At 34.0% G+C, this 23,980-nt stretch overlaps 5 non-coding genes across 5 annotated transcripts; all 5 read left to right on the top strand.

The window, feature by feature from the left end:
- The first annotated feature begins 1,330 nt into the window (after nt 1–1,330).
- On the top strand, nt 1,331–1,433 carry LOC132275513 (U6 spliceosomal RNA). Its single transcript, XR_009470653.1, has one exon. It is a non-coding gene; the product is annotated as a U6 spliceosomal RNA (small nuclear RNA).
- Nucleotides 1,434–7,316: 5,883 nt separating this feature from the next.
- On the top strand, nt 7,317–7,419 carry LOC132275523 (U6 spliceosomal RNA). Its single transcript, XR_009470662.1, has one exon. It is a non-coding gene; the product is annotated as a U6 spliceosomal RNA (small nuclear RNA).
- A 1,079-nt stretch (nt 7,420–8,498) lies between these two features.
- Nucleotides 8,499–8,601, top strand: LOC132275512 (U6 spliceosomal RNA). The gene has a single exon (XR_009470652.1). It is a non-coding gene; the product is annotated as a U6 spliceosomal RNA (small nuclear RNA).
- Nucleotides 8,602–15,559: 6,958 nt separating this feature from the next.
- Nucleotides 15,560–15,662, top strand: LOC132275511 (U6 spliceosomal RNA). The gene has a single exon (XR_009470651.1). It is a non-coding gene; the product is annotated as a U6 spliceosomal RNA (small nuclear RNA).
- A 5,885-nt stretch (nt 15,663–21,547) lies between these two features.
- Nucleotides 21,548–21,650, top strand: LOC132275518 (U6 spliceosomal RNA). The gene has a single exon (XR_009470657.1). It is a non-coding gene; the product is annotated as a U6 spliceosomal RNA (small nuclear RNA).
- The last annotated feature ends 2,330 nt before the right edge of the window (nt 21,651–23,980 follow it).

Raw genomic sequence — 23,980 nt, 5'->3', positions numbered from 1 at the left:
AAAATGGAGTAAAGGAACTGTATAATTGAAAAGGCAATTAGCTTATGGAGCTGGGCAATCCCAGAATTCGATGCTTTTCTTGGGCTTCTTATATCTGTATTTATACAGTGAATTCGTAACGGTTGGAGCTTATTTCTCTCCTTGATCTTCTCTTTTTTGGTTTCATCCTTGATCTGATGCAGCTACTTTTGGTCATATCTTGCATCCTTAGGGCTCATATGTCTGTTGTCACGTGCGGTTTAACTATCTTGGCAGTTGGCATCTTTTTAGAAAGTAGTTAAGATTCATTTTCATATATATATATTGAAAATGTTAGTAGGACTGATTAACTTTTGTTAACTGAAGTGAAGGGATGTATTTTATTTTATTTTCTTCTTTTCTACCTATTTTTCATCATTGTGCATTTCTCTATCTCACCTTTTTCTCTCTAAACCAGGTTATGTTATGTTGCTCAGTCCTGCAAGTCTTTTTTGTTGTGGTTATTTGTGATGATATTAAGGCTATTTTTGCTGCAAATGGTGCCTTTCGATTGCTTTGGTGTCCAAGGAATTGCAACTTTGTGGCTCACGGTGTGTGCAAATGGGCTCTTCAGTGCAGACTTGTATATCACTTGACCTGTAGACTTAAATTTCAATCATAAAATAAAATGATTAAAATTGAAACCTATTAGTGATGAGACTTTATTTTATGAAATCTAATCTTGGTGAGAGCTAATCCAAAATCTACAAATTTCATGTTATGACAAGGGAATTAAATTTATTGTGATATATTTCATCAAATTATTTGGTGGTGATTGGCACATGTCCATAAATGCCCATTGTGTCCCGAACATACTTAATATACAATGATAGCATTTGTGACCAGGAGAATTTAAAAAAAAAAGAATTATCTTAAAAACACGTAATTAGTGATGTTTGTTACAAGTTATAAACTTTTCTTATCAGCTTCTAATTGTAAAGTGAGAGTCATTTCCAATTAATCTGATTTCTTTCTACTACCTTATCTGTTCATAGTGGTTTCTAGTTATATGGAATAATATTAAAAAATTGCCTCCCAAAAGGTGTACTACTTTCATCGCATTAAAAGCATCTGAACGTGACATATATTTATATATATATATAGTCCAAAGCTACGATATGTCGCATCTCATTAACTAGGAGTCGCAAATCCATAGATCCAAGTGTTGAAAGTTAGTCCTCCAGTTTATCACAATACGTAAGCTAAATTGGCTTGGAGTGGCTTTATTGCGCATATAATAGAAATAGTCCCACATCGGTTTTATAAACAAAGTCCAAAGTCTTTATATATGATAAAGTTGAGAGAGACTAGCGTCCCTTCGGGGACATCCGATAAAATTGGAACGATACAGAGAAGATTAGCATGGCCCCTGCGCAAGGATGACACGCACAAATCGAGAAATGGTCCAAATTTTTTTGACCTTTGTGCCCTCGACCTCTGCATCTGCTTTTACTAAATTACCCTTGTGATCTGTTACTTTCCCATCGTACCCCTGTTTCTTTCCACGTGTCTGGCTGTTGTATTGAGACGCACCAGAAGCTTACGATGGACTTCTCTCTCTTCAACTCCTCCAAATTCCTCGTTTGGCTGTGTGTCTTCATCAAATTCGAATAGCACCCACGTATCTCTATATGTGTGTGTTTGTGTGTGTATATACAACGACCTAACCTAACAAGTATGAAGCTTCATCGATTACTCTGGTAAGGTGAGTTCTGTCTCTCTCTCTCTCTGTAAATTATAATTGCGGTTTATGTATACGAATGCTTGTTTTGGCTTGTTATAGCAGGCATCAACAGTTGTTCTTATCTGGGTTTCTATCTTTTTTGTGGGTTGGTTTTTCCATATGTATTCTTTTATTTATTATTATTATTATTTTTTTCTCAATTTTGCTTTGCCATCCCTTTTTATCTGTTAATGTATGCGTGATTGTTTGCATAATTCTGTGTTTTTCTCCCTTGATTGGGTGTGATGTGATGGACACTAATCCTATCCCAAATTGAGTAGCACCATTAGGTGGAAAATTTAATAAGTCGCTAAAATTACAAATTAAAACTAAGAGAAGCATTTCAGTTCTGCAAACACATTTTGAATCATTTAAAAGAGTTTTTCCAATGTTCAACCACAAATTTACCAATTCGTTTGTCCTGTTTTGAAGTGGAAAAATAGCATTATGTTTTGAGTGACAAGTAGGACAATCTTGTGGCCTTTCTAGATCTTCTTAAGCTCTATCAATGTCTAGATTTGATATGTCATCATATTTTATGCTTTAGTTGCCGTTCAACAGAATGGAAAAATAGGATTCATGTAGCCGACCCCAAGTAGTTGGGAAAAAGGCTCGAGCTGATGATTTCCATCTTTTGGGGGAGGTGGGAATTAAGTACCATTTTTCTTGCTCACTAAGAGGCGCAACTCTTTTCTTTTTTAATTGGGCTGCAGAGTGATTATAATTTATGATGAAAGGGAATATAGTCCTTGACATGTATTGTTGACTTAGGTTTCGGGTCCTAGAAGAGGATTTACTCCAAAAAGACCAAAGGTACCTCAAAATACTTATGTTTTGCTTGTCTGATGTAAAATTTCTGCACATTATTGTTTTTTCCATTTCAAGCGCTTGTTATTGCATTTTTCCATGTAGAATAGAATTTTGATCCATTGTCAAACAAATTTGATCGTGTGTGTCCCAATGTAGTTACTATGGTTCATCTCCCTTTCCTTGCCAAGCCCTAGGTCTTCTTCACATTATTGTTTGATAAAGTATTTAGATTTGTAGCACTTTATTTTTAGTTTCATGTCTGCTAAATTGCTAATTAACAAGATCAATTGCTATCACCCCTCAGATCACTTGATTCCAATGATATGTATAAAACTTTTCATAATTAGCAAGAAACCTAATTAAGCACATGTTCAAAAGTCATCTTGACTCTTGAGGCAATCCTACCATCGACTCATTTAATAAGTGAACCTATAGTATGGCTCAAGTTTGGTTCATTTACTTAATAAATGAACTTAAGGTGAATCTTGTGATGAGCTGAGCTTGAGCTGTTTATGAACAAATCAGCTCATTTTTGCAGCCCTTGGCATGGCTGTTGCTGGGATTAGATTCAACTACTAGATAACAGTTTTAGTTTATGTGGTTCACGAGGAGCTCCTTTATTTTTTCTGTTCTTTTGTTAGCGAATCCATCGTAATGTCACCTGTTAGACCATTTATGTACTTCAGGTGGTTTTGTGCGCGCGTGTGTTGTTGTGGGGGGTTCTAAGTGGTTGCCTAAATGTCATTTCAGAAGAGGCTGCAACACCTATTGGCCTGTTTGTTTTGTATTGTGAAACTGCATTGTCAGGACTATGGAACTGAGTGTGTCTTATGGCTAAAAATTCCATTTGGTTACATGCATCAAACTAACTACTGCTTGGATGAGTTTTATACTTAGTTATTGAACTCCTGACATTCAAATCTAGAGATGATGGTGTTAATGTATGAATTATGACAAATTCATTATTGACATTGCAATCTTCTTTAAAGCAAAGCTTTAATTTAGTAAATGGGCAGTGGGCATGTGTGTTTGACAAAGAGAAATGCTTCACTTAAAAGGAAAATAACATTCTAATCTGACAGAAAAGGGATTTGGGTGTTCATATTATTGGATAACAATGGATAGAACATTCAAACATGGACAGATGTTGTGGTAGACAACCTACCTTTCTATGTTTCTAAAACTTAAGTACATCTAAATCTTTTCCACACCTGGTAGTGAAGGTTGGGCTGGCGCTTTATCAACCCATGTTTTTAGACTGTATATTCTGTAAAATCACCCAATACCACCTAATCTCTTGCTTATGTTTGTTGTTCTCCTCTAGGAACTAACTTATGGTATTCTTATGCTATTCCTAGGCACTCAGTTATCTTTTGGCTGGCCTTGCGTGATTGCTAAAAATGGGTCACGTATCGGACGATACGGCAAACCATGTTGCTAACTTTGTGAGAAATGCAGATGGGGATTACTAGCAGTAATAAATAAGTTCTTTGTAGAGAAAATACGAACTACTGCTTCTGGAGATTACTAACGAATAGAGATCACATATTTTTGACTCTGCATTTTCTTCTAAAGTGTGGTCTTATGTTTCTTCCGAAAGAGCCTACCATGGCATAACACAAACTGGGAAGGTTTGATCAATTACGCTACCGTTGCACTTGCACTGAAGGGTAAGAGTCTTATTTCTATCCTAAACAGGTTGGTTTTGGCTGCTACTGTGTACACTCTTTGGATTGAGAGAAATAGTAGACTGTATACCAATGAATATAAAGATGATGTTTCAATCCAAAAAGAGATTTTAGAAGCGATCAGATGCAAAGCATGCTCTTTCTCTACCTTTCCTAACTCCTTGTGAAACAACTGGTTGTGTAGGGAGTAGAATTTCCGAAATCCCATTCTTGTTGAATAATCTGAGAGTTGTTTCTCTACTGTACTATATGATGCAGGGCTGGGCTTCAGTATATTAGCGCTACACGAGGGATTGTTCATTTAGCTTCAAAATTGAAGATATGGGGTTTTGGCATTGGACTGTCTTAGACACTGTTTTTTGGAAAAAAAAACCAGGGGCTTTGGGAGAACTGTCAACCTAGTTGTAATCTTTTCTCATGGGGGATACAAATTACAATTGGAGAAAATTTAGCAAATAACTAAAATTTAAAAATAATATCCATAAGACAATAATCATCCCATTACATAGTATGCACATTTTTCGAGATCCTTGGATTATTGAATATTGGCAGACGACTAGTAGATAATGTTAAATTGGTGAAAAAACTTTGGAATATTAGAGCAGAAGACAAAATATTCACTTCCTATGGAGCTGTTGTCGTGGAAGAATCCCACTTAATTCTCAATTGAAAATTCAAGTGATTGAAGATATAGTATGCTGTAAATGTGGATTAGGAGTGAAGTCCATTGAACACTAGTTTCTTGAGTGGCCATGGGTTGTAAAGTTTTGGATGAGAGGGAAGATCTTTTGAGTCTATTCATCTTGGTTTTATATGGAAGAGCAGAAATTCCTTAATTTTTCAAGACAAATCTTTACTCTGAGCTACAAGTTTTGTCAACTGCTATCAATAGTTGGAATGGAGTTGAAACTTGCCTTTCTCAACTCTTCTCAGTCCAATTATGTTTAATCGTCGTCTAAAACTCATTTGAGCTGGTCACCTCCTCCTATGGGTTTCTTGAAGATTAACTTTGATGTTGCTTTCCAAATTTCTATGGAAGAGGATGCTGGTGGTATTGTTCTTAGTGATCGATCACCTAGGAGTGATTAAGAAAATTGCAATTTGTTATTTTCCGTTTGTGCAATCTACCCTTGTTGTTGAGTTCATGGTGGCTAGACAAGCTTTTAAATGGACTATGGATTGGAACTAAGTCATACAAATATTGTAGGTTACTGCAAGTCATTGATGGCTTCATGAGTTCCACACAACTCTGTTGCAGTAATTTGGGAGGACATTAGGCGCCTGGTTCAGCTTCAGACTCGATTCACTCTCAATTGGGTGGGAATGAAGGGAAATCAAGTTGTTTATTACTCGAGTCAAGTTGCTATGTATACCAAGGAGTTTAATGTTTTGGAGTCCACACTCGGGCTCGAAGGTTATACTATTGAGCTAGATGCCCTTTGCTGCCATGGATTGTAACCCAACTTTTTTGCTATGAAAACTTGAATGCTTGCTTTGCTAAAAAAAAAAAAAAAAAACATTAAAATATTAGATTGGTGTAAATTACCAATTTGTTTAAGACTAATATACGAACTTTGGTACTTCCTAATTGTGAAATTCCTCACTTTATGTGAAAATAATGTCGAATTTTAAGTTTGCGTATAGTGTTTCCCTCCTTGGATTCCTAGCATCTGGATTAGAAAAGAATTCATTGTGTTAATTTACATATTATGTAACTGGATTCATGTCATTGTGTAATATTTCAATTTTAGTAAAGTGGAACACATATTACTACTAATTACTACTGAGCATTAGGACGCCCCATGGGAATGAAACCATTTAATTAATTGTATATTGTCACATATATAAGAAATCATTTATTTAAAAAAATATTTAATTTTAAAAATTAATCTAATTTTATGAATTCTATCATTATGAAAAACAACGTTTAATTAGTGGGGTTAAGTAGCTAAAACAATTAAATTTGGTTAAGTGAAGGATGGATGGATGGTATGCAAGGTCCACAAAAGAACTTATTTTTGTATGATTATAAAGTCAAATATGATTATAATGGGACTTCATTTTATTAATCTAAAGGTTAAATAGATTCATAATAAATTTTTATTATATATTTTATCAAAATATTTGTTTTACCAGCAAGATGTCCGTCCATAAATGTCCATTATGTTATAAAGATGAATTTGGATCTTCTCTTGTGTAGATATCGCTATAACACACTACATCGTAATGCAACAGTAATTCAATAGGTACATAAAAAAGTTATTGTTGTTCTACTAGTTATTGCATAAACAATGTAAATTGTTGTATAAACGATATAATGATACAAAATGTGACACGTGATGAAATGACATAGGAGAGAATTCGAATTTTACAAAGATACATTCTATATCAGGAAAGACTGTACTTGTGACCAACGAATCTAAAAAATATAATAAGCATTATTAGTTTAATTTTAAAAATAATAAATTTAAACATGTAATTAGTGATATTTGTTTTAAACTGTGAACTTTTCCTAAAAGGGAAGTTGTTTCCAACTAATCTGATTTTTTTTATTTTTTTTTGTTAAGACAACTTATTTGAGAGCCAACTAGTCAAACTGGTTTCTAGTTATATGGAATAATATTAAAAAATATGTCTCCAATAATTACAATTTAAATTCTATGTGAATCTAAAGTTTCTAAATTTCTGCACAAATTTTATTTATTATTCTTTTTTCCCTATAAAGTCATATGGAAAAAAAAAAATAAGCTCAAATAAATATTATTGTTTTAACCTCACAAAAGCCGAAACTGGGTTCTATCTAAATCAAGAGAGGTAAGCTTTTCAAAGAGATAAATAACACTAATGAATATCAATTCATCTAAATAGCATTATATATAGATAAAAATTGTTGCATTGGAATTACAAATTAAGAGATCCAAGTGTCGAATGCTTGTACTAACACTTACAGTGATGTAAGCTAAATTGGCTTGGAGTGGCTTGATGTGACTATTGTGCATATAATAGAAATAGTCCCACATCGGTTTTATAAACAAAGACTTTGGACTTAATATATGAGAAAGTTACAACAGACTAACGTCCCTTCAGGGACATCCGATAAAATTGGAACGATACATAAAAGATTAGCATGGCCCTTTCGCAAGGATGACACGCACAAATCGAGAAATGGTCCATGTATAAGATTTCAATTTTTTTAAAACAAATTTAATTTAAAAATTCATCTATTTTTATGAATCCTGTCACTATGAACAACAACGTTTAGTTAGTGAGGTTAAGTAACTAAAACAATGAAATTTGGTTGGGTGAAGGATGGATGGTATGCAAGGTCCACAAAAGAACTTCTATATAAAGTCAAAAAATACTTGATCTTGAATTTCACTCATATATTAATCGATTAAAATTGGAATCTAATGGGACTTCACTTTATGACATCCAAACCTGGGTGAGATACTAATTTATAATTCTACAAATTTCCTGTTATATGTTATATGATAAAGGTTAAATACCATCATAATAAATTTTCATTATATATATTATCAAAATATGTCGTTTTACTAGCAATGTCTGTCCATAAATGCTTACTACGTCGAAAATCGTTAGTATAATGTAAAGCAATGTAACGTAATTGTTACATAAGTGATGTAAATTATTACGATGTACTAACATAACACGTGATAAAAGATGAAATGACACATAAGAGGATTCGAGTATTAAAAAGATACAACATATACAAGGAAATGTTGCATTTGTGATCAGCAAATTTAAAAAATCTATAAAGCATTGTTAGTTTAATTTTTTTAAAATATTAAAGTTAAGCACACGATTAATGATATTTGTTTTAAGTTATAAATTTTTCTTATGATCGTCTAATTTGTAAAGTATAAGTTGTTTCCAATTAATCTGTCCTTTTTTTTTTTTTAAGTTATTACCTATGTTTGAGAGCAAAGTGGTCATAACTATGGACTAATTACATAAAAAAAAAATATGACTCCCATAATTATAAGTTAATTATATGTGAATATAGAGTTTCTAAATTTCTGCACAAACTTTGTTTATTCCTAGTATTATCTATACACGCAAACAATTTATTGGAATTGCAAATCAAGACATCCAAGTGTCCAATGCTTGTAGCAACACTTGCAATGATGTAAACTAAAAGTGGGCTTGATGTGACTATTGTGCATATAGATATAATCCCACATCGGTTTCGGAGACAAAGGCTTTGTACTTAATATACGAGAAAATTGCAAAACACAAGCGTCCCTTCGGGGACATCCGATAAAATTGGAACGATACAGAGAAGATTAGCATGGCCCCTGCGCAAGGATGACACGCACAAATCGAGAAATGGTCCAAATTTTTTTGACCTTTTTGCCCTCGATTCCATCATCTGTTTTTACTAAAACACCCTTGTGATCTGTTACTTTCCCATCATACCCCTGCTTCTTTCCACGTGTCTGACTGCCGTATTGAGACGCACCAGAAGCTTACAGTGGAGTGTTCTCTCTGCGTCAACTCCTTCAAATTCCTCGTTTGGGCCATGTCTTCGTCAAATTCGATTACTCTGGTAACCAGTTTGAAGTTTTCATCGATTACTCTGATAAGTAAGTTCTGTTTGTTACTCTTTCTCTCTCTATAACTGTGAATGTGTGTGTACATTGTTTAATCCTGTGGTTCTGTTTGCGACTTGGGGAAGGGTTAGTTCCTTCTAAGTTTCAATCCAAAAGCTTCAATGCTTGTTTTTGCTTCTGTTATAGAAGTAGCAACACTTATTCTTATCTGGGTTCTCTCTTTTTTGTGGGTTGCTTACTTGCTTTTGCCATTTTCTATTTTTTGGAATTATCTTTTATTTCTTCATTTTCTTTTACCTGCGATTGTATGCAGTATTATTTATTTATTTGTGTGTCTGCGTGTTTTCCTTTAATTCCCAAATTGACAGTGGTGGACACTAATCCTATCCAAATTTAGCCTCTTTTGTTGTGTTGGTGGTGGTTGTTGTATTTTGAATTGGAAAGAGAATATTGTTTTAGTTTGAAACTTGATCAAGTGACAAATAGGACAATCTTGTGGCATTTTTTCTTAGTTTGTTCCTAATATATAGGTCTTGTAGGTTTTTTCTTATATCTGTCTTTTTACTTCTCAAGCTCTATCAGTGTTTAGATTTTATGCTTTAATTAGTCACCACAAGTTGTTTCCTTGTGTATAAAATTCAGTACGTGGCTGATATTTTTAACTTTTGGGGGAGGTGGGGATTGAGTACTATTGTTATTGCTCAGTAAGAGGCTCAACTCTTTATTTATTTATTTATTTAATCGGGCTGCACAGTGATTATAATTTATCATGAAAAGGAATATCTTCCTTGACATGTATGGTTGACTTAGATTCCGGTGCTCGGAAAAGGATTTACTCCAAAAACACCAAAGGCACCTCATATGTACTTACTGTAGTGCTTGTCTGATATAAATTGTTGTACATTATTGTTTTTCCATTACCTTAGCATGTTATCGCATTTTTTCCCATTAGAATAGAATTTTGGTCTGTTGTCAAGCAAATTTCTTCACATTGTTTGTCCCAATGTTACAAGGGCTCATCCTCCCTTTCCATGCCAAGCCCTAGGTCTGCCTCACATTATTGTTCCATAAAGTATGTGGATTTGTAAAGCTTTTATTTGTAGTTTAATGTCTGCTAAATTGCTAATTAGCAAAATCATTCCCCATCACCCCGCAGAGCACTTGATTGCACTGGATGCTAGGGCACGGTTAGTTAATGATTGATTGAGAGCATTGTTATTGTGGCTAGATGATTATATGACTGATTTTATTGATTTATTTTCTTTTTTACTCTTTCTTTTCACGCAGAAATCTGCTTTAGTTAAAAGAAAGCATGGATGTGCTTTTTTTGTTTTTCTATTTCTGTTGGGAGGGGTTGTTATTTGTTTAAGATAGCTGAGTTAAGTGGATAACTATAACATCGTTAAAAATGATAAAAGAATAAATAGCAGAAAGCATATAGATACCTCAGTACTTCTTCTCTTATTTTCTGAACTCTGAAATAGCATTGATGTGTTAGATTGTCTGACATGTGTGATGGAGTTGATTTATAGATTTGCCTTTATATTTGTCATTGTGAGCTATTGTTTGTTTTAACCTGATGTTATAGCTTGATATTGATTTTGTTGACATTTACCAAACCTGTATTGTTACCTAACTTTTGTCAGTGAGAGCATCGTTGTGTGTCCAGATGTTATGGGATTGAGGTTTGAGATCAGTTGGAACTCAGTTAAGTTCTATATACATGGAGGCTTGAAGTAAAGTTGTATATGTAAGATACTATATTTAGGTCATTGTTGTATCTGTTTCTATTTCTTTTTCCCTTCTCTTTTGATTTTGTCCTTGTAGGACAGTACATTACAAGCATCAAATTCCTCTGCCTTTTTTTCTTTTTATATATTCTTTATCAATCAATGGTTATGGACCTTATGGTGGGTATAATTTAGCACATTTTCAAGTCATCCTAAGCCAACCCTATCATCAACTCATATAATGAACGAGCCTATAGTATTGCCTTGGGTTTCCTTCATTTATTTAATGACTTAACTTGAGGTGAAAATGCATTGTCTGGAATATGCGATTAACCATGTCTGATGGCTAAAAATTCCATCTGGTTACATGCCTCAAACTAACTACGGCTTGGATGAAGTTTTATATTTTGTTATTGAAGTCCTGAGATTTGGGTCTAGAGAATAGAGATGACGATGGTCTTAATGGACAGAGAACTTTTGGACTCTTAAACTCCCTCAAGACAAAAATTTCTGATGTCCTGAAAAGGTCTGTGCATTTATTTGGAAAACCTATGATAGATGTGTGCAGTGTGTTGAAGTAAGAAACTTTTTGTTTTATCATTAAAAGCTATCGTCGTTGTAACCTTGTGTAATCAGATGAATCTGATTTGTTGTCATTTGCTATACCTCCATTCACTTTGCTTTCTGTTCTATGAATTTAGGTGGAATATGCTCAGGAAATTGTCAAAACTTTAGTAAACCTGTATTGTTACCTTAACTTTTTATCAGTGAGAGCATTGTTGTTGTGTCCAGATGTATGGGATTGACATCAGTTGGAACACAGGTAAGTTCTATATACATGGAGGCTTGAAGTAGTGTTGTATAGTTCTTGTAAGACACTGTATTTAGGTCATTGTTGTATGTATTTCTATTTCTTTTTCGCTTCTCTTTTGATTTTGTGCTCGTAGGACACTACATTACAAGCAACAATTCCTCTCACCTTTTAGGTCTGTTTATTTTATCAACTCAATTTATTCTATAAACATAAATATGGCCATGAGTGGATGTTTGTGTTGGAGTTTTGGTTGCTGCTAATAAAGGAGATCAAAATGATCTCATAGTTAATTTGTTCTTGATATGAATGATTGGATTTTGTGGAGTTCCCTCAATTAAACTTATTAATTTGTTTTTTCACCTAAAATTCTATTATTTTCTTATTATATATCCTTATGAATCAATAGGTTTTAAATTTTAATAATCACACAGAAGCCTAAAGAAGCACATGTTGAAGAGTCATCCTGACCTGACCCTACCATAGGCTCATTTAATAAATGAGCCAATAGTGTAGACTCGAGTTTGGTTCATTTACTTAATGAATGAAATTCAGTCATACAGATTCAACAACTAGAAACTTCTCTTTTATTTAAGAATATTTTAGAAACAATGACATCCAAAAGGAATGCGAATTAGAATTAAAGATTTAAATTTTACATCATCACTTCTTAGCATTAAATAACAGAATAGTAAGCTAGATTCCATTGGTTACTTTTTTATTAAGATCAACAAGCAGTTGTAAAGCTCCGAAATCCCCACAAGCCTCCCGTATTGCAGTATCGCCTTGCCTCCAGAACCAAAAATCTTCTGCATTTGATGGTTGGCTATCCCCATATCGCAATATCGCCTCCCATATTGCAGTATCGTGAAAAAGAGAAGTGTGAATATTGCCTAAATATCATTCCATTATAGGCTGCACAATTTCTTAGTTTTTTTTTTTTTTTTCAATTGTGAAAATGCATTGTCAGGACTATGCGATTAACGTTTTATGGCTAAAAACTTTCCTGCCTCAAACTACCTACTTCTTGGATGAAGATTAATATTTTGTTATTGAACTCCTCTGATTTGGGTCTAGAGATGATGGTGTTAATGTATATGACAATTCATTATTGAATTGCAGTCTTGTTTGAACTAAAGCTTTACTTTGGTAAATGGGCAACGGGGCATGTCTGTTTTGACAGAGAAATCCTTCACTTAAAAAGAAAATAACATTCTAATCTTACAGAAAAGGGATTTGGGTGTTCATTTGGATAGAACATAACTTTTGGACACTTAAAATCCCTCAAGACAGTGGACTTTCTGATGTATTCATGGGGTATACCTCCATTTTGAATTCCGACTGAAGATGTTCCGGAAAGATCTGTGCATCTATTTGGAAAGTTTAAGATAGGTGTGTGCAGTGTATTGACTTAAGAAACTTGGGGTTTGCTTGGTTTGTCACTCAAAAAATAGTTCTCAAGAACTCAAAAAACAGAAAAGAAAGTTATGCTGTAACAGACCTTTTTTTAAGAGAGTTTTCAGAAAACTGTTCTCAGAAACCATCAACCAAGCATATTTTTATATAGTTTAGAAAACTGTTATCAGAATAATGAACCAAGCAGGTCCTTACTTTTTGTTTTGTCATTAAAAGCCATGATTTTTGTAACTTGTGTAAGAAGGTGAATTTGATTTGTTGTCATTCACTGTACATCCATTCACTTTGCTTTCTGTTCCATGCATTTAGGTGGAATATGCTCAGGAAATTGTTAAAGCTTTAAAGAGGGGGGACACACACCATGTTGGTTATTTGAAATCATGGTAAGGATTCTTAGTGGATACTTTATAGGGTTTGACATTGTATTCTAGATTTGCTAACCACAATTCTAATGGCATGAATCATGATGCAAGGAAGATATCTTGAGATCATATATTCAGGATGTATCAAGGTCTAATTTTCCTTCATGGTTATGTTATTTGACAGATGCCGAATGTGAGCCCATGATCATTATTTTTCACTCTCATAAAATTCTGCTTGTTTTAATTTTACTCAGTTGCTTTACTTTTGGGATTTATTGTAATGTGAAATCATTTGCATAGATCTCTTTCAGTTTTATAATGTGTTTGGTTGCTAAATCTTTTATAAGCGCAGGAGTGCTTTTACAAGCAAACTTATACATGATGAAGCTGCTGTGGACACAGTTTTAAAATTTTCTTTTTTCTTACCATATGGTTTAAATGCATGTTCCTTTACATAGTATGTGCATTTTGCGAGAGCCTTGGATTGTTGAGTATTTAGAGGGATACAGATTCGGCATGATGAGTAAGTTTGCTGGCATGACGAGTATGTTCGGAAGGAAAAGAAAAGGAAATGGAAGGATTTAGAGGGCTACAGATTAATGGGTAGGGTTACAGAGTTTAATGGAATTTTTTGTAATTATGAAACACAAAATCAAAATACATGCGAGTCCTAGGACATGTTTTTTTAATTCTGTTTAACCCTTTATTTGTGTTCAATTTGCTTTAGCTTGATGTTTAACACACTCTTTATAGTTTTCTTATCACTCCTACCTATATATTAGTTTTTTAATATGAAAGGATATGATGATAAAGTCATTAAAATATTCCCTCTGTTTTGTTTCCTAGATTAAACTGTCGATACTATCATTTTCTTTTCTTTTTTTATTTTTTTTCCTCACTAATCAACCAAACACGATACAATATCCTTCCCATTCTTCCTTTTCTCTTATAACTAATGTTTTTCTTTCTTTTCTTTTCCTTATTGTCATATAAAACATAGGGTTAAATTGTATTAAGGTCCATTATGTGTCTATTGCAGGTAATTCTCTTAAGCAAAATGTGTGCAAAAAACTGTAAATAGAAAATCACACAAACACCCAAAAATGGAGTAAAGGAACTGTATAATTGAAAAGGCAATTAGCTTATGGAGCTGGGCAATCCCAGAATTCGATGCTTTTCTTGGGCTTCTTATATCTGTATTTATACAGTGAATTCGTAACGGTTGGAGCTTATTTCTCTCCTTGATCTTCTCTTTTTTGGTTTCATCCTTGATCTGATGCAGCTACTTTTGGTCATATCTTGCATCCTTAGGGCTCATATGTCTGTTGTCACGTGCGGTTTAACTATCTTGGCAGTTGGCATCTTTTTAGAAAGTAGTTAAGATTCATTTTCATATATATATATTGAAAATGTTAGTAGGACTGATTAACTTTTGTTAACTGAAGTGAAGGGATGTATTTTATTTTATTTTCTTCTTTTCTACCTATTTTTCATCATTGTGCATTTCTCTATCTCACCTTTTTCTCTCTAAACCAGGTTATGTTATGTTGCTCAGTCCTGCAAGTCTTTTTTGTTGTGGTTATTTGTGATGATATTAAGGCTATTTTTGCTGCAAATGGTGCCTTTCGATTGCTTTGGTGTCCAAGGAATTGCAACTTTGTGGCTCACGGTGTGTGCAAATGGGCTCTTCAGTGCAGACTTGTATATCACTTGACCTGTAGACTTAAATTTCAATCATAAAATAAAATGATTAAAATTGAAACCTATTAGTGATGAGACTTTATTTTATGAAATCTAATCTTGGTGAGAGCTAATCCAAAATCTACAAATTTCATGTTATGACAAGGGAATTAAATTTATTGTGATATATTTCATCAAATTATTTGGTGGTGATTGGCACATGTCCATAAATGCCCATTGTGTCCCGAACATACTTAATATACAATGATAGCATTTGTGACCAGGAGAATTTAAAAAAAAAAGAATTATCTTAAAAACACGTAATTAGTGATGTTTGTTACAAGTTATAAACTTTTCTTATCAGCTTCTAATTGTAAAGTGAGAGTCATTTCCAATTAATCTGATTTCTTTCTACTACCTTATCTGTTCATAGTGGTTTCTAGTTATATGGAATAATATTAAAAAATTGCCTCCCAAAAGGTGTACTACTTTCATCGCATTAAAAGCATCTGAACGTGACATATATTTATATATATATATAGTCCAAAGCTACGATATGTCGCATCTCATTAACTAGGAGTCGCAAATCCATAGATCCAAGTGTTGAAAGTTAGTCCTCCAGTTTATCACAATACGTAAGCTAAATTGGCTTGGAGTGGCTTTATTGCGCATATAATAGAAATAGTCCCACATCGGTTTTATAAACAAAGTCCAAAGTCTTTATATATGATAAAGTTGAGAGAGACTAGCGTCCCTTCGGGGACATCCGATAAAATTGGAACGATACAGAGAAGATTAGCATGGCCCCTGCGCAAGGATGACACGCACAAATCGAGAAATGGTCCAAATTTTTTTGACCTTTGTGCCCTCGACCTCTGCATCTGCTTTTACTAAATTACCCTTGTGATCTGTTACTTTCCCATCGTACCCCTGTTTCTTTCCACGTGTCTGGCTGTTGTATTGAGACGCACCAGAAGCTTACGATGGACTTCTCTCTCTTCAACTCCTCCAAATTCCTCGTTTGGCTGTGTGTCTTCATCAAATTCGAATAGCACCCACGTATCTCTATATGTGTGTGTTTGTGTGTGTATATACAACGACCTAACCTAACAAGTATGAAGCTTCATCGATTACTCTGGTAAGGTGAGTTCTGTCTCTCTCTCTCTCTGTAAATTATAATTGCGGTTTATGTATACGAATGCTTGTTTTGGCTTGTTATAGCAGGCATCAACAGTTGTTCTTATCTGGGTTTCTATCTTTTTTGTGGGTTGGTTTTTCCATATGTATTCTTTTATTTATTATTATTATTATTTTTTTCTCAATTTTGCTTTGCCATCCCTTTTTATCTGTTAATGTATGCGTGATTGTTTGCATAATTCTGTGTTTTTCTCCCTTGATTGGGTGTGATGTGATGGACACTAATCCTATCCCAAATTGAGTAGCACCATTAGGTGGAAAATTTAATAAGTCGCTAAAATTACAAATTAAAACTAAGAGAAGCATTTCAGTTCTGCAAACACATTTTGAATCATTTAAAAGAGTTTTTCCAATGTTCAACCACAAATTTACCAATTCGTTTGTCCTGTTTTGAAGTGGAAAAATAGCATTATGTTTTGAGTGACAAGTAGGACAATCTTGTGGCCTTTCTAGATCTTCTTAAGCTCTATCAATGTCTAGATTTGATATGTCATCATATTTTATGCTTTAGTTGCCGTTCAACAGAATGGAAAAATAGGATTCATGTAGCCGACCCCAAGTAGTTGGGAAAAAGGCTCGAGCTGATGATTTCCATCTTTTGGGGGAGGTGGGAATTAAGTACCATTTTTCTTGCTCACTAAGAGGCGCAACTCTTTTCTTTTTTAATTGGGCTGCAGAGTGATTATAATTTATGATGAAAGGGAATATAGTCCTTGACATGTATTGTTGACTTAGGTTTCGGGTCCTAGAAGAGGATTTACTCCAAAAAGACCAAAGGTACCTCAAAATACTTATGTTTTGCTTGTCTGATGTAAAATTTCTGCACATTATTGTTTTTTCCATTTCAAGCGCTTGTTATTGCATTTTTCCATGTAGAATAGAATTTTGATCCATTGTCAAACAAATTTGATCGTGTGTGTCCCAATGTAGTTACTATGGTTCATCTCCCTTTCCTTGCCAAGCCCTAGGTCTTCTTCACATTATTGTTTGATAAAGTATTTAGATTTGTAGCACTTTATTTTTAGTTTCATGTCTGCTAAATTGCTAATTAACAAGATCAATTGCTATCACCCCTCAGATCACTTGATTCCAATGATATGTATAAAACTTTTCATAATTAGCAAGAAACCTAATTAAGCACATGTTCAAAAGTCATCTTGACTCTTGAGGCAATCCTACCATCGACTCATTTAATAAGTGAACCTATAGTATGGCTCAAGTTTGGTTCATTTACTTAATAAATGAACTTAAGGTGAATCTTGTGATGAGCTGAGCTTGAGCTGTTTATGAACAAATCAGCTCATTTTTGCAGCCCTTGGCATGGCTGTTGCTGGGATTAGATTCAACTACTAGATAACAGTTTTAGTTTATGTGGTTCACGAGGAGCTCCTTTATTTTTTCTGTTCTTTTGTTAGCGAATCCATCGTAATGTCACCTGTTAGACCATTTATGTACTTCAGGTGGTTTTGTGCGCGCGTGTGTTGTTGTGGGGGGTTCTAAGTGGTTGCCTAAATGTCATTTCAGAAGAGGCTGCAACACCTATTGGCCTGTTTGTTTTGTATTGTGAAACTGCATTGTCAGGACTATGGAACTGAGTGTGTCTTATGGCTAAAAATTCCATTTGGTTACATGCATCAAACTAACTACTGCTTGGATGAGTTTTATACTTAGTTATTGAACTCCTGACATTCAAATCTAGAGATGATGGTGTTAATGTATGAATTATGACAAATTCATTATTGACATTGCAATCTTCTTTAAAGCAAAGCTTTAATTTAGTAAATGGGCAGTGGGCATGTGTGTTTGACAAAGAGAAATGCTTCACTTAAAAGGAAAATAACATTCTAATCTGACAGAAAAGGGATTTGGGTGTTCATATTATTGGATAACAATGGATAGAACATTCAAACATGGACAGATGTTGTGGTAGACAACCTACCTTTCTATGTTTCTAAAACTTAAGTACATCTAAATCTTTTCCACACCTGGTAGTGAAGGTTGGGCTGGCGCTTTATCAACCCATGTTTTTAGACTGTATATTCTGTAAAATCACCCAATACCACCTAATCTCTTGCTTATGTTTGTTGTTCTCCTCTAGGAACTAACTTATGGTATTCTTATGCTATTCCTAGGCACTCAGTTATCTTTTGGCTGGCCTTGCGTGATTGCTAAAAATGGGTCACGTATCGGACGATACGGCAAACCATGTTGCTAACTTTGTGAGAAATGCAGATGGGGATTACTAGCAGTAATAAATAAGTTCTTTGTAGAGAAAATACGAACTACTGCTTCTGGAGATTACTAACGAATAGAGATCACATATTTTTGACTCTGCATTTTCTTCTAAAGTGTGGTCTTATGTTTCTTCCGAAAGAGCCTACCATGGCATAACACAAACTGGGAAGGTTTGATCAATTACGCTACCGTTGCACTTGCACTGAAGGGTAAGAGTCTTATTTCTATCCTAAACAGGTTGGTTTTGGCTGCTACTGTGTACACTCTTTGGATTGAGAGAAATAGTAGACTGTATACCAATGAATATAAAGATGATGTTTCAATCCAAAAAGAGATTTTAGAAGCGATCAGATGCAAAGCATGCTCTTTCTCTACCTTTCCTAACTCCTTGTGAAACAACTGGTTGTGTAGGGAGTAGAATTTCCGAAATCCCATTCTTGTTGAATAATCTGAGAGTTGTTTCTCTACTGTACTATATGATGCAGGGCTGGGCTTCAGTATATTAGCGCTACACGAGGGATTGTTCATTTAGCTTCAAAATTGAAGATATGGGGTTTTGGCATTGGACTGTCTTAGACACTGTTTTTTGGAAAAAAAAACCAGGGGCTTTGGGAGAACTGTCAACCTAGTTGTAATCTTTTCTCATGGGGGATACAAATTACAATTGGAGAAAATTTAGCAAATAACTAAAATTTAAAAATAATATCCATAAGACAATAATCATCCCATTACATAGTATGCACATTTTTCGAGATCCTTGGATTATTGAATATTGGCAGACGACTAGTAGATAATGTTAAATTGGTGAAAAAACTTTGGAATATTAGAGCAGAAGACAAAATATTCACTTCCTATGGAGCTGTTGTCGTGGAAGAATCCCACTTAATTCTCAATTGAAAATTCAAGTGATTGAAGATATAGTATGCTGTAAATGTGGATTAGGAGTGAAGTCCATTGAACACTAGTTTCTTGAGTGGCCATGGGTTGTAAAGTTTTGGATGAGAGGGAAGATCTTTTGAGTCTATTCATCTTGGTTTTATATGGAAGAGCAGAAATTCCTTAATTTTTCAAGACAAATCTTTACTCTGAGCTACAAGTTTTGTCAACTGCTATCAATAGTTGGAATGGAGTTGAAACTTGCCTTTCTCAACTCTTCTCAGTCCAATTATGTTTAATCGTCGTCTAAAACTCATTTGAGCTGGTCACCTCCTCCTATGGGTTTCTTGAAGATTAACTTTGATGTTGCTTTCCAAATTTCTATGGAAGAGGATGCTGGTGGTATTGTTCTTAGTGATCGATCACCTAGGAGTGATTAAGAAAATTGCAATTTGTTATTTTCCGTTTGTGCAATCTACCCTTGTTGTTGAGTTCATGGTGGCTAGACAAGCTTTTAAATGGACTATGGATTGGAACTAAGCCATACAAATATTGTAGGTTACTGCAAGTCATTGATGGCTTCATGAGTTCCACACAACTCTGTTGCAGTAATTTGGGAGGACATTAGGCGCCTGGTTCAGCTTCAGACTCGATTCACTCTCAATTGGGTGGGAATGAAGGGAAATCAAGTTGTTTATTACTCGAGTCAAGTTGCTATGTATACCAAGGAGTTTAATGTTTTGGAGTCCACACTCGGGCTCGAAGGTTATACTATTGAGCTAGATGCCCTTTGCTGCCATGGATTGTAACCCAACTTTTTTGCTATGAAAACTTGAATGCTTGCTTTGCTAAAAAAAAAAAAAAAAAACATTAAAATATTAGATTGGTGTAAATTACCAATTTGTTTAAGACTAATATACGAACTTTGGTACTTCCTAATTGTGAAATTCCTCACTTTATGTGAAAATAATGTCGAATTTTAAGTTTGCGTATAGTGTTTCCCTCCTTGGATTCCTAGCATCTGGATTAGAAAAGAATTCATTGTGTTAATTTACATATTATGTAACTGGATTCATGTCATTGTGTAATATTTCAATTTTAGTAAAGTGGAACACATATTACTACTAATTACTACTGAGCATTAGGACGCCCCATGGGAATGAAACCATTTAATTAATTGTATATTGTCACATATATAAGAAATCATTTATTTAAAAAAATATTTAATTTTAAAAATTAATCTAATTTTATGAATTCTATCATTATGAAAAACAACGTTTAATTAGTGGGGTTAAGTAGCTAAAACAATTAAATTTGGTTAAGTGAAGGATGGATGGATGGTATGCAAGGTCCACAAAAGAACTTATTTTTGTATGATTATAAAGTCAAATATGATTATAATGGGACTTCATTTTATTAATCTAAAGGTTAAATAGATTCATAATAAATTTTTATTATATATTTTATCAAAATATTTGTTTTACCAGCAAGATGTCCGTCCATAAATGTCCACTATGTTATAAAGATGAATTTGGATCTTCTCTTGTGTAGATATCGCTATAACACACTACATCGTAATGCAACAGTAATTCAATAGGTACATAAAAAAAGTTATTGTTGTTCTACTAGTTATTGCATAAACATTGTAAATTGTTGTATATACGATGTAATGATACAAAATGTGACACGTGATGAAATGACATAGGAGAGAATTCGAATTTTACAAAGATACATTCTATATCAGGAAAGACTGTACTTGTGACCAACGAATCTAAAAAATATAATAAGCATTATTAGTTTAATTTTAAAAATAATAAATTTAAACATGTAATTAGTGATATTTGTTTTAAACTGTGAACTTTTCCTAAAAGGGAAGTTGTTTCCAACTAATCTGATTTTTTTTTATTTTTTTTTTGTTAAGACAACTTATTTGAGAGCCAACTAGTCAAACTGGTTTCTAGTTATATGGAATAATATTAAAAAATATGTCTCCAATAATTACAATTTAAATTCTATGTGAATCTAAAGTTTCTAAATTTCTGCACAAATTTTATTTATTATTCTTTTTTCCCTATAAAGTCATATGGAAAAAAAAAAAAAGCTCAAATAAATATTATTGTTTTAACCTCACAAAAGCCGAAACTGGGTTCTATCTAAATCAAGAGAGGTAAGCTTTTCAAAGAGATAAATAACACTAATGAATATCAATTCATCTAAATAGCATTATATATAGATAAAAATTGTTGCATTGGAATTACAAATTAAGAGATCCAAGTGTCGAATGCTTGTACTAACACTTACAGTGATGTAAGCTAAATTGGCTTGGAGTGGCTTGATGTGACTATTGTGCATATAATAGAAATAGTCCCACATCAGTTTTATAAACAAAGACTTTGGACTTAATATATGAGAAAGTTGCAACAGACTAGCGTCCCTTTGGGGACATCCGATAAAATTGGAACGATACAGAGAAGATTAGCATGGCCCCTGCGCAAGGATGACACGCACAAATCGAGAAATGGTCCAAATTTTTTTATGACCTTTTTGCCCTCAAACTTGGCACTGTTTTTACTAAAATACCCTTGTTATTTGTTACTCTCCCCCACTACCCCTGCTTTCTCCACGTGTCAAGCTGTCATATTAAGAGTTTAAGACGCACCAGAAGCTTACGATGGACTGCTCTCTCTGTAACTCCTCCAAATTCCTCGTTTGGCTTTGTGTGTGTCTTCATCAAATTGAAATAGCACCCATTTTAACGACCTAACCAGTGTGAAGTTTTCATCGATTACTCTGGTAAGTCAGCTCTGTTTGTTTGTCTGTCTCTCTCTATAACTGCGGTTTATGTGTGTGAATGTGCGTGTGTATATATATATATGTGGGGGTGTGCTTACTTTGGCTTCTTTAATCAAGTGGTTCTGTTTGCGTCTTGGGGAAGGGTTTGTTCCTTCTATTTTTCAATTCAAAAGCTTCAATACTTGTTCTGGCTTCTGTTCTTATTTTGTGGGTTGATTTTGCCATTAGTATTTTTTATTTTTTGGAATTATTTTTTTATTTCTCCATTCCTTTTTATCTGCTAATGCATTATTTGTATTTATTTGCTTTTGTTATTTTGTGTTTGTGTGTGTGTTTTTTCCCTTAATTCCCAAATTGACAGTGGTGGATACTAATCCTATCCAAATTTAGCTGTTTTGTTGTTGTATTTTGAAGTGGAAAGAGAGTATTGTTTTAGTTTGAAACTTGATCATGCCTGTTTTGCTGTCCCAATGTTAGTAGGGCTCATCCTTCCTTTCCATGCCAAGCCCTAGGTCTGCTTCACATTATTGTTTGATAAAGTATGTGGACTTGTTAAACTTCTATTTGAAGTTTAATGTCTGCAAATTAACAAGATCAATTGCTATCACCCCGCGGATTGCTTGATTGCTCTGGATGCTAATGAAGCTAATGCAGGGTTGGTTAATAATGATTGGTTGAGAGCTATTATTGTTGCGGCTAGATGTTTATATGAATGATTTTATTTATTTATTTTCTTTTTCCCTTTTTTCTGAAATCTACTTAGTTGAAAGAGATCATGGATGTGCGTTTTATTTTTCTAATTCTGCTGGGGAGTGGGTGTTAAAGATAGCAGAGTTAAGTGGATACATACATAACATCATTAAGGATTACGAAAGAAGAAATAGGAGCTGGTATTATAGAATCTGATTAGTTAGATTCAGGAATCCATTGCAAGTTTATTAAGTCTCCAGTCACTGCAATCTGATAAATCAACGTCAGCATCTTATGTTATAACAGAGATGGTCCAAGCAAGAACTCAATTAAGTTCTATATACATGAAGGCTTGAAGTGGTTTCGTATATGCAAGAACACTATTTAGGTCATTGTTGTATGTGTTTCTATTTCTTTTTTCTTCTCTTTTGATTTTGTGCTTGCAGGACACTACATTACAAGCATCAAATTCCTATCAATGGGTATAAAACATTTCAAAATAACACAAAAACCTAATTAACCACAACTTCAAGAGTCATCCCAAGCCACCCTACACCATCAGCATGTTTAAAAAGTGAGCTGCGAGCCTATACTATTTCTTCGAGTTTGGTTCATTTACTTAAGGAATGAACTTGAGGTGAATCTTGTGATGATTGAGCCTAAAATATTCGTGAACAAATCAGCTCATTTTTGCAGCCCTTGGCATGACAGTTACTTTGTATGGTTTTGTTAGGGTGGTTCACGAGGAGTTCCTTTACTTCTTCTTTTCTTTTGTTAGATTATAAACTAAATGGATTTATTTATTTTTCTTCCATGTTTTAAGTATTTCATAAGTAGCCAGTCTAGCATTTGATAAAAGGAGAAAACATCAAGCAATTCCATCTTAATGCCAGCCAATAGGCCATTTATCTATTTCTGGTGGTTTGGGGGGTAAGGGGTGGCCTAAATGTCATTCCATTGTAGGCTGCAACACTTCTAAGCCTATTTGTTTTGTGAAAATGCATTGTCAGGAGTACGGGACTGACAGTGCCTTATGGTGAAAATTTCCATCTTGTTACATGTCTCAAACTAACTACTGCTTGGATGAAGTTTAATATTTTGTTATTCAACTCCAGAGACTTGGCTCTAGAGACGATGGTGTTAATGTAGGAATTGTGACAATTCAGTATTGAATTGCAGTCTTGTTTGAAGTAAAGCTTTAATTTGGTAAATGGGCAACGGGGCATGTCTGTTTGACACACTTAAAAAGAAAGTAACATTCTAATGATCTCATCTAATAGGAAAGGGTTTTGGGTGTTCGTATCATACAAACATGGACAGATAACTTTGGACACTTAAAATCCCTCAAGACAATGGAAAAAATTAATACAAGTGTGTGCA

Source organism: Cornus florida, unplaced genomic scaffold (genome assembly GCF_030987335.1).
Source record: "Cornus florida cultivar Cherokee Brave unplaced genomic scaffold, ASM3098733v1 CherokeeBrave_3.0.0_Hap2_Chr09, whole genome shotgun sequence".
NCBI lineage: Eukaryota > Viridiplantae > Streptophyta > Magnoliopsida > Cornales > Cornaceae > Cornus > Cornus florida.
Note: the sequence above shows the minus strand (reverse complement) of the source record. Positions and strands in the feature narration are given on the sequence as shown.